The sequence below is a fragment of the Brassica oleracea genome, chromosome C1, assembly GCF_000695525.1.
Source record: "Brassica oleracea var. oleracea cultivar TO1000 chromosome C1, BOL, whole genome shotgun sequence".
Classification (NCBI taxonomy): domain Eukaryota; kingdom Viridiplantae; phylum Streptophyta; class Magnoliopsida; order Brassicales; family Brassicaceae; genus Brassica; species Brassica oleracea.
This window is the reverse complement of record NC_027748.1, coordinates 12546378-12555676: the sequence shown is the minus strand read 5'-3', so window position 1 is coordinate 12555676 and position 9299 is coordinate 12546378. Positions and strand designations below refer to the sequence as shown.

General features: G+C 37.7%; 1 pseudogene; it reads left to right on the top strand.

Moving 5' to 3' along the window:
* Positions 1 to 9299, top strand: part of LOC106331848 — a 13171-nt pseudogene that overhangs the window by 3076 nt on the left and 796 nt on the right.

Below are 9299 nucleotides of genomic sequence, written 5' to 3'. Positions count from 1 at the left end.
TCATATCTTAGCCTAATGGTTCCCCATTTCACATCTATGACACACTGATTTGGCCGAGCTTTGTGGTTTAAAAGATATACCACAACCACTACCTTGACCATGACTCAAATTGGGTTGATACCCACAGCCTCTGCCATAGTGATTCCCACGGCCAAATGTGTTATAGTGGTCATGGCCACGTCCTTTCCACCCTTCACGGCTATGACCGTGTGGTCTATCATTCTGGACGTGGTTACCTTTTTTTTCTTTTGCGACCTTATTGGTATCAGGTAATGGGGTTAATCCAGGAGGTCTCAATTCATTGTTTCTCATCAGTAATCCATTATTTTTCCCAACTAGCAATAGACTCATCCACGGACTTATAGTCCTGGATTCTGGGATTCCTCCAATCAAATATGGCCTTTGGTAATAACACCATTCTTTGGTGATCATATCTCGATTTTTAACTATGTCCAAAGGTCTAGAGGATTCTCTATAGTCAGATACTGATATTTGAGACTCTTAATAAGATGATGGCTAATAATTAATATTGCCTTGTATCAATCTTTCTCATTTGGCATTATCGCCTTTAATGATTCATTCACCAAGTCCTTTGACTTTAGGATAAACTTAGTATCTAGTGCCTATTTCAAATAATTATCTCCTGAGAGATTTAGGGCAGCAAAATCCAAGTTGATTTTCGACATCTCAAATCATATATCAATCAATTTTTGATCTCATAAAATATTTAACATACAACCATAAACAAGACATGCTATCAAGTCAATACATTTCTAATAAGCAAACAAGCCACACAGCCAAAGGTGATATAATGCAATAAGGCCACACGGACAAAGTGATATATGATGCATAATAAGTCACACAGATTTATCAAGCAAAACCAAACAAGAAATTTCTATATGTTTTCATGTGGCCATATGGTTATAATGCAAACCTAGCATACTGATTCTATATGTACAGGAGTGAAATTATGGAACCTCAATTTAAAACAATCAGATCATGCAAAGGTGATAATAATCAGATCATGCGCATAACATAAACATGTTGGTCAGGATGATATATGATGCAAACTGGCCATAGATATGATGCTAGCAATCGGATTCTATATGTGCAAGGGTAATATTAAAACATTCAATCAAGGTTTAACAATTAATCAATCAGTTTCAGGTATGAGATTTAGCTAGACTAACAATCAGATTCAATTAGGTTTTATCAAAACTAGCAATTGGATCAATAATAAAAAATAATCAAACGGATTCAGGCATTACACAATTTAGGGTTTTGATCCAAAAATAGGGTTTCAATCATGAAAAACCAAAACAATCAGTTTCAAGGCTGATTCTCTCAATTTTATTAACCAGTTTCAAAGCTGATATTTATCAGTTTCAAGACTGATATTAGCAAGATGGAATCAAGCAATCTGATTTTAGGAATACGCAAATTAGGGTTTAGGGTTTCAATTCGAAATTAGGGTTTTATCAATCAATCAGCTTCTAGCAAATAATCTTAAACCTCAGAACAATTGATTATATCATGAAACTATCAACCTAGTATAATATGAAACCTCAAAACATTCAATTCGGATTATGCAATACACGGAATCTATTTTAGGGTTTATCAATTCGAATTATGGTTTATATTATAACATATTCTACATGCAATATTAAACATCAAATCATTCAATCAGGTTATAAAAAATATCAATCCTAACTCACACGGATTTAAACCTCAAAGAAACATTCAATCAATCAAATAAAACAATTCAAGCACACGTAATTTAGGGTTTACAGATTTTAGTGTTTCACTTTGAACATTAGTTCATTCGATTCTGGGTTCTTAGAGTTTAGGAATCGTAATAAAGCTGATCGGGATCGTTGGTACGCGATCCATTCAACCCATCAAAGGTTCTAGTTTGTACGCGAGCTGGTACTTGCAGTCAAATAAAGCTGATCGGGATCGTTGGTACGCGAGCTAGTACTTGCAGTCAAAGAACTCGTAGATCTGGAACAGTTTGATCACGGACTGGAACAGGCTGATCGTACAATCTGGAATAGTTGAGGCGTACTGAAACTTGCAGAGATCAGTCCACAGATCGATCTTGTTGAGATCAGTGGTCGAATACAGATCAGGGTCATGATCAAAGAGAGCTAATCGATAGAGATTAGGGTTTTAGCAATTGAGAGAGATTTATGGTTTATGGTCGATATATTAGCTTAGGGTTTTAGAGATCAATCGTGCTGATAACGTGTTGTGAAAGTAATGGAAAAGTCTATCTTTATTCATAACATAGAGGTTCCTTATATAGGAGATTACACCATCATAGATAAATGGAAGTACAAATCATAATCCAACTAGGAAAAAGGAAAACATAAAGACATAAGGAAAAAGAAAAGCTGGCCGACTCTCTCTTTCTTGGGCCGCTGATGGTATATCTTGGTTATGAGCCATCCACAATCTGGTTCATAACAACCTCGATATGTTAAATTTTTAAATATTTGTCGATGTTAACTTTAAAAATTATTAAAAAAAATTCAGATAACAAAAATCATATTATCTAACAATGATTAATCTTTACCACTTTAAACCAATGAAAACAAATTTTAAACTATATAGTTTATTTTAAAAATTAAACAAAAGCTAAATGTTTAATTATTTACTAGATAATATAAATCTATGAAGCGAAAAGTTTAATTTTTTAAAAACTTTCTAAATTTGTGAAATATTACAATATCTTTGAATATGACAATAAAAAAATATTTTACTAATATTAATATATATAGTTATGACTTTAATAATGAAATAATAATCCGAAAATATATATATATATATATATAGAAGAAGATACAAATACATGTGAAAATTTGAAACAATCTATTCAATGAAAAAAAAATATACCGTAAACTTATTATATTTTAAAAATTGATACATAATAATTGATAGACACATATATATTATAATATATACCAATTTAGAATTGAAAACAAAATATTTATATAAAAACAAATGAAAACAAAAACTCGTGCGATTGCGCGGATCGAGATCTAGTTAATATTAAAGCTAAAGTCAGCTCCTACAGCCCAACCAATCACCTCCGGTATTTTGTTGTTAACAAGAAAATAAAAATTGGATACATTATCACCTGAGCATAGACAAAAAACCGACAGCTTAGGGCATCATTGATTTTAATTTTATATAAAGCATTCTAAAATTTTTACATGAAAAAAAGGCACAAAGTTTTATGTGAGCATATGTCATCAAGAAAAAATTAAAAATGTTGGACCGACACTACTGCCAGTTTACCTGAACTTTTCTTTCTTTTTAATGTGATTCAGCTGCCTCCAGTTCTGATGCTCACTGGATTTGTAATAATGGGAGGAGAAGGTAAACAATAACAGAATCTGTTGAACAATGAGAAAGAAGTTTTTTTTTTTTTTGAAAGAATGTTAAATTAATTCAACCAAAAAAACTGTTTTACACTTTGTGTTGCAGAGTTGCTTAAATTTTAAAATTACAAGAAACTAAAAACAATAAAGCTCTTATCATCTTGTGGCAAACCAACGGACAAGTCCTCATTCATATGCGTGATGGCCACGGATAGAAGAAAGTCTGTTCCTTATGTTTTTATCCACCACTCCGATCAGCTGAGACGGCGTCACCGGTGGTTCTCCATGTTTCCTTTTGTTGCGCTCCCGCCAGATCACATACAAAGTAGTTTGGAAGACATATCTTATTAGGAAAATGTCAATCTGATCCTGGTTCTTATCCATGAGAAGCTGAAGAATTTGGTCCCACTGACTTGTATAGCGAGTAGATAACATATTCTGTGTAAGCCCTTTCCACACCGTCTCCGAGTACTGACATTTGAAAAAGAGATGGTCTCTCGTTTCTAGAGGATCATTACAGAGTATGCACGAGCTTGTGCTCTGGGTATTCCACTGCCGTATTCTTTCACCGGTTGCTAGTCTGTCAAGAAAAGCTAGCCAAACTATGAAAGAATATTTAGGAGTGTTGAAAGTGAACCAGACCCCAGGAGACCAGTTTATTTTCGGTTGAACCTCTCTAGTTAGCTTCCAAGTTTCTTTGGAACTGAAAGTGGCCTTGTATTTGTTCTCTCCCCTTCTCCATAGCCTGATGTCATCCATATCCGACAACCTTCTTCTTCTAATGCCCAGAATGTGATTTGCTATGGTATTCAACATCTCCACGCGGTGCCGTCTTGGACGATACGTTCGCATAACATCTTCGACCGTAGCATCCAAAGGAATCCCCATGTCAATGCATCCTCTCCGCCCCGTAATATCAAATAATATACCTTCCGGAGTCCAAATATCAAACCAAAAAGATGTTGATTCTCCATTTTGAATCTCAATTTTTATAAAACCCTTTGCGATATCTCGATATTTCAGCAATTTCTTCCATATCCAAGAACCAAGGGTTGAACTTTCTTTCACCGACCAAAAGGAGCTTTCCTGATCAGATACCTATTTACCCATTGAACCAAGAGAGATGAGGGAGAGGAGAGGAGTTTCCAGATTAACTTCAAACTTGAGACCTTGTTCGCTTCACTTATAGATCGCAGACCCAACCCTCCTTCATCCTTCGGCTTGCAACAGTCTTTCCAAGCTACTTTAGCTTTCTTTGTGTTGAGTTCAGGACCAGACCAAAGAAACGCAGCACAAAGACTATCAATCTCTTGGATGCACTTCTTAGGTAAGCGGAAAGAAGATATCCAAAAGTTTGTCAGACTATGGATAACCGAGCTAATCAATTGAAGCCTGCCTGCGAAAGACAAAAACCTTGCATTCCAGGAACTGATTCGAGATCTAACCTTCTCTATTAATGGAGTGTAATCATTCGTTGTCATCTGTTTCGTCATCAACAGCAACCCGAGATACCTTACTGGCAAATCTCCAGCTGCAAAAGAGAAGAGCTCAAGTATAGTTTTCTGCTCTGACTCCCGAACCCCAGCCATGTAAAGAGTTGATTTTTCCATACTGATGTGCAGCCCAGAGAAACCTGAAAACTCCTTGAATACCTCGAGAATGCCTTCTACAGATCTTTGTTTCCCATCCGAGAACACGAGAACATCGTCCGTGAAACAAAGGTGTGTCAGCTTCAGACCTTGACAATATGAGTGGAAACCGAACTGTCTATTGATTGTTGCTTTGTCCAGTAACTGAGACAAGACTTGCATACAGATTACAAACAGATATGGCGAGAGTGAGCAGTCTTGCCTTAGTCCTCTTTTGCTATTAAAATAGCCTGCCAGTTCTCCATTAATCTGGACTGAGAATGATGCCAGAGAGATACATTTTTCAATCCAAGTGATGAATTTTCCCGGGAATCCCAACGCCTCTAATGTTGAAAACAAGAAAGGCCACTGCACCGTGTCAAAAGCTTTGGATATATCAATTTTGAGCGCACATCTAGCCGAGACTGTGTCCTTGTGATAGTTTTTCACTAACTCAGAAGCAAGTAGCACGTTCTCCATCAACACTCTATCTTTTACGAAAGCTGATTGGCTTGGTGAGATGAACTTAGGGAGAACTTTTTTAATTCTGTTCACCAGAAACTTAGAGATAATCTTGTATAAGACATTGCAGCAAGAGATTGGTATATAATCTCTCATATATATGGCCTCTTCTTTCTTAGGGATCAAAGCCAGTATGGTAGAGTTAACTCCTTTCGGGAGGAACCCCTTCTCAAAAAACGATCTAACCGCGATTACCACCTCTTTGCCTATGACTGGCCAGCTCGCCTTGTAGAATTCCATTGTATATCCATCAGGGCCTGGAGATTTGCCGCAAGCCATATTGAATAGAACCTGTTTAATATCCTCCTCTGTTACATCTTGTATCAGCAACATTTTGTCTATTTCCTCACACTCGAAATTTAATATTCCTTTCAGCTCCTCCACAGATAAACACTGATAATCAGGAACTTTATGAGCTAAAAAGCCATTAAAATAGTTTACCGCTTCTGCTTTAATCTCCTCCTGAGTGGATGCCACAGATCCATCTTCCCTCTGAATTTCTCTTATTGCATTTCGAACTTCACTGACCCTTAGCCACATTATGATAATGCTTGTTGTTACCATCGCCCACCTGTAACCAATACAGTTTTGCCTTTTGACTTAGCACTTTCTCTTCAATGGCTGATAATACCGACCATCTGCCATATAATCTGTTCTCTTCAGCTAAGTTCTCCTGAGATGGAGATAACAGAGTACGTTCTTGGCTCTCGCAGAGTTTTTCCAATGCTTCTCTTGTCCTTTTTATAATGTCTCCCACCTGCGCTTTACTCAAAGCTCGTAGTTGAGGTTTAAGATCCTTTAGCTTTTTAGATAATCGGAAAATAGCCGAGGTGGAGCTATCGATCTCCGGAGTGTCTGCCCAGAATTTTTCCACCAGTGGGAGAAAATCATGTAACTCTGCAACCACATTGATAAACTTAAACGGTCGCTTCAGTTTTAATACATTTCCCTGAATCTGTATTCTGCACCTAAGATGGTCTGAGCAACCTCTAGCTTCAAATACACAATGAGATTGAGGTAAAGTTTGGACCCAAGCTGAGTTCACCAGAGTTCTATCCAACTTCTTATAGATTAGCTCTGTGTCTCTCTTATTCGTCCACGTGAATTTAGGTCCCTGGAAGCTCATATCAATCATGGAGCAGTAACGTACCATCTCTTGAAATTCCCTCATACCGTGAGAGACCATTGGAGAAGTAGCATGATCTGAGTGTTCTTCTACTTCCAAAGTTTCATTAAAATCGCCCATCACGATCCAAGGCTTGTTTCTTATCATGGGAGAATATTGGTGATTTTTTAAATCCTCCCATAGAGCTCTCATGTCTTCCATTCTGTTGGAAGCGTATACAAAGGAGCATATGATCTCCTCTTCCGCACCTTCCAAGTGTTCAGTTGATCACTTTTGTAGCATGGTGTCACCCTCACCCTAGGATTCCAAACCACCCAGATTTTCCCCAACCTACTGTGCTCGTAGTTAGACAGCCGTGACCAATCACGAAAAAACAGAGTAAGCAACCCTATCCGCCTTGCTCTCTGTATCCCGTGTCTCCAAAATACAACCAAATTGCAAAGAACTTTTTTTTATCCAATCTCGAATAACAGTGTGTTTAGTGGTCTTGTTTAAACCTCGGATATTCCTGAAGAAACCCGACATTAATGATTCTTTTTGAACGATTTTTTAAAGAGCATTGAACATAGTCCTTTGCTTTTTGAACCGATGAATTTGCCAGAATCTTGCGCTTCTCTTTTGACCTTCTGGGAAGGTAAGCCCTTATATAGACCTTAGTTCATTTCTCTTTGTTTCCAACATCAGCCTCCTTAGAAAGATCATCATCTAGTGTCTCCTCACCACCGGATTCCATTGTTGTATCTTTTAAATGGTCTGAATTCTCAGCAACTGATTCTAATTCGGTTTCAATTCTTTCCCCTGAAACAATGTCTGAGGTCCCAACCTCTCTTGTCTTCACAACGTGGTCAACTTTCTCTGTGATTTCCCCTTCCTCTTCTTATTCTTCCATACTTAGAACAGAGAATCTTGAATTGGCAAGTATTGATACATGTCCATACTCAAGCGCGTTGTTCATTTTTTCTGCTGATCTACCCACTTTCCCTGGTGATACTGTCTGCCACTCTTCCTCTGTATTTGCTGAGATGATCTCCTTGGAATTTTCAGCCTGGTCTCACTCTTCTATGTTTCCACAGCTACATTCTCAACTTCCACATCCACTGTCGAGTTGAGAATTATATCTCCTGCCTCATGTGTCCCGTTGTTGATGATGATGATGATGATGATTCAAATTTAAAGACTACATAAATCTGTGTTTTGATATTGGAACATGCAGAACTTATAAGTTAAAAGGCTCTTCCACTGGAAAAACCAATGAAGAACTTGATCCACCTTGTTCTACATGCCATTGCTCTGGCTCTTGGGATCTGGGGAATCTATGCAGTTTCCAAGAACCACTACAAAAGTGGAATCCCTGATCTCATAGCCTCAATTCCTGGATTGGTATTGGTGTCATTTCGCTCTATGCCGTCCATGTATATTCCCATGGCCTTCTAAAGTTACTTACAAAACAGCCACAAACACTCTAGGACTAAAACTTTGCTTGAAGCAAAACTATTTAACACAGAACTTTTGAACGTTGCAGTGTGTGTACAGCTTCATAGTGTTCTTCTTCCCAGGTGGGTCACCAAATCTGAGAAGCGGTTTGCTTCCGTGTCACGTAATGCTGGGCTTATTTGTTTATATACATGTGGTTGGTAACGCAGCTTTAGGGCTTCTGGAGAAGCTGACTATCTTGGAGAGTGGTGGGCTTGAGAAGTATGGAACCGAAGCTTTTGTGGTACTCACACTACAAGAAAACGTGAGAGTAACGACTATCATTTACAACTACAAATGTGTAGTCGTAAATTAACTTCGACGTTACGTCTAACTTACGACTATGTTAAAGTCCGTCGTAACTTAGACGTAATATTGATACTAAAAGGTTTAGTCGTAAATTGGTCGTAAACTAACTTCGTATTTACGACCACACTTTCAGGTAGTCGTAATGTGGTCGTAAATGTACGACTAAATTACATCGACAAGCTACCATCTGATTAACGACCAGTTTACGAGAAACGTAGTTGCACATTCGTGGTTAAGTTATTATCAAACATAAATATGTTATTTATTATATAATTAATGAAGTTATATATTTATATATATATGTTGATGATCCAGGTTGATTATGATGATCCATTCTATCCTCAGTGGTTTCACAAATTGATACAAGGTCCGGTCGCTAAGGTCACCACAACATCAATGTATTTCACACGAGGCTACACTTTTCACACTTACGGATATGGAAGTCGGCGAGCAACAATGAACTATGGAGTATGTGTGAAAGGTGAAACTGATTTCTATGGAATCTTACAAGAGATCATCAAAGTGGAGTTCCCCGGCCTGGTGAAGCTGAAATGCGTTCTCTTTAAATGTGACTGGTTTGATCCCACCGTCAATAGAGGTGTTCGGTATAGCAAGTTTGGAGTTGTTGATATAAATGCTACACGGAGGTACAACAAATTTGAACCCTACATATTGGCATCTCAAGCAGACCAAGTTTGTTTTATTCCATACCCGAGGATCAGACAATCTGAAATATCTTGGTTAGCCACTATAAAAGTTACACCTCGGGGCCGAGTCTTGACTGATGAACAACTGCCTTTACAAGAAGATGCCGTAAATGAAGTAGAAGTACCTGAGCAAGCTACAAATGATATCTTA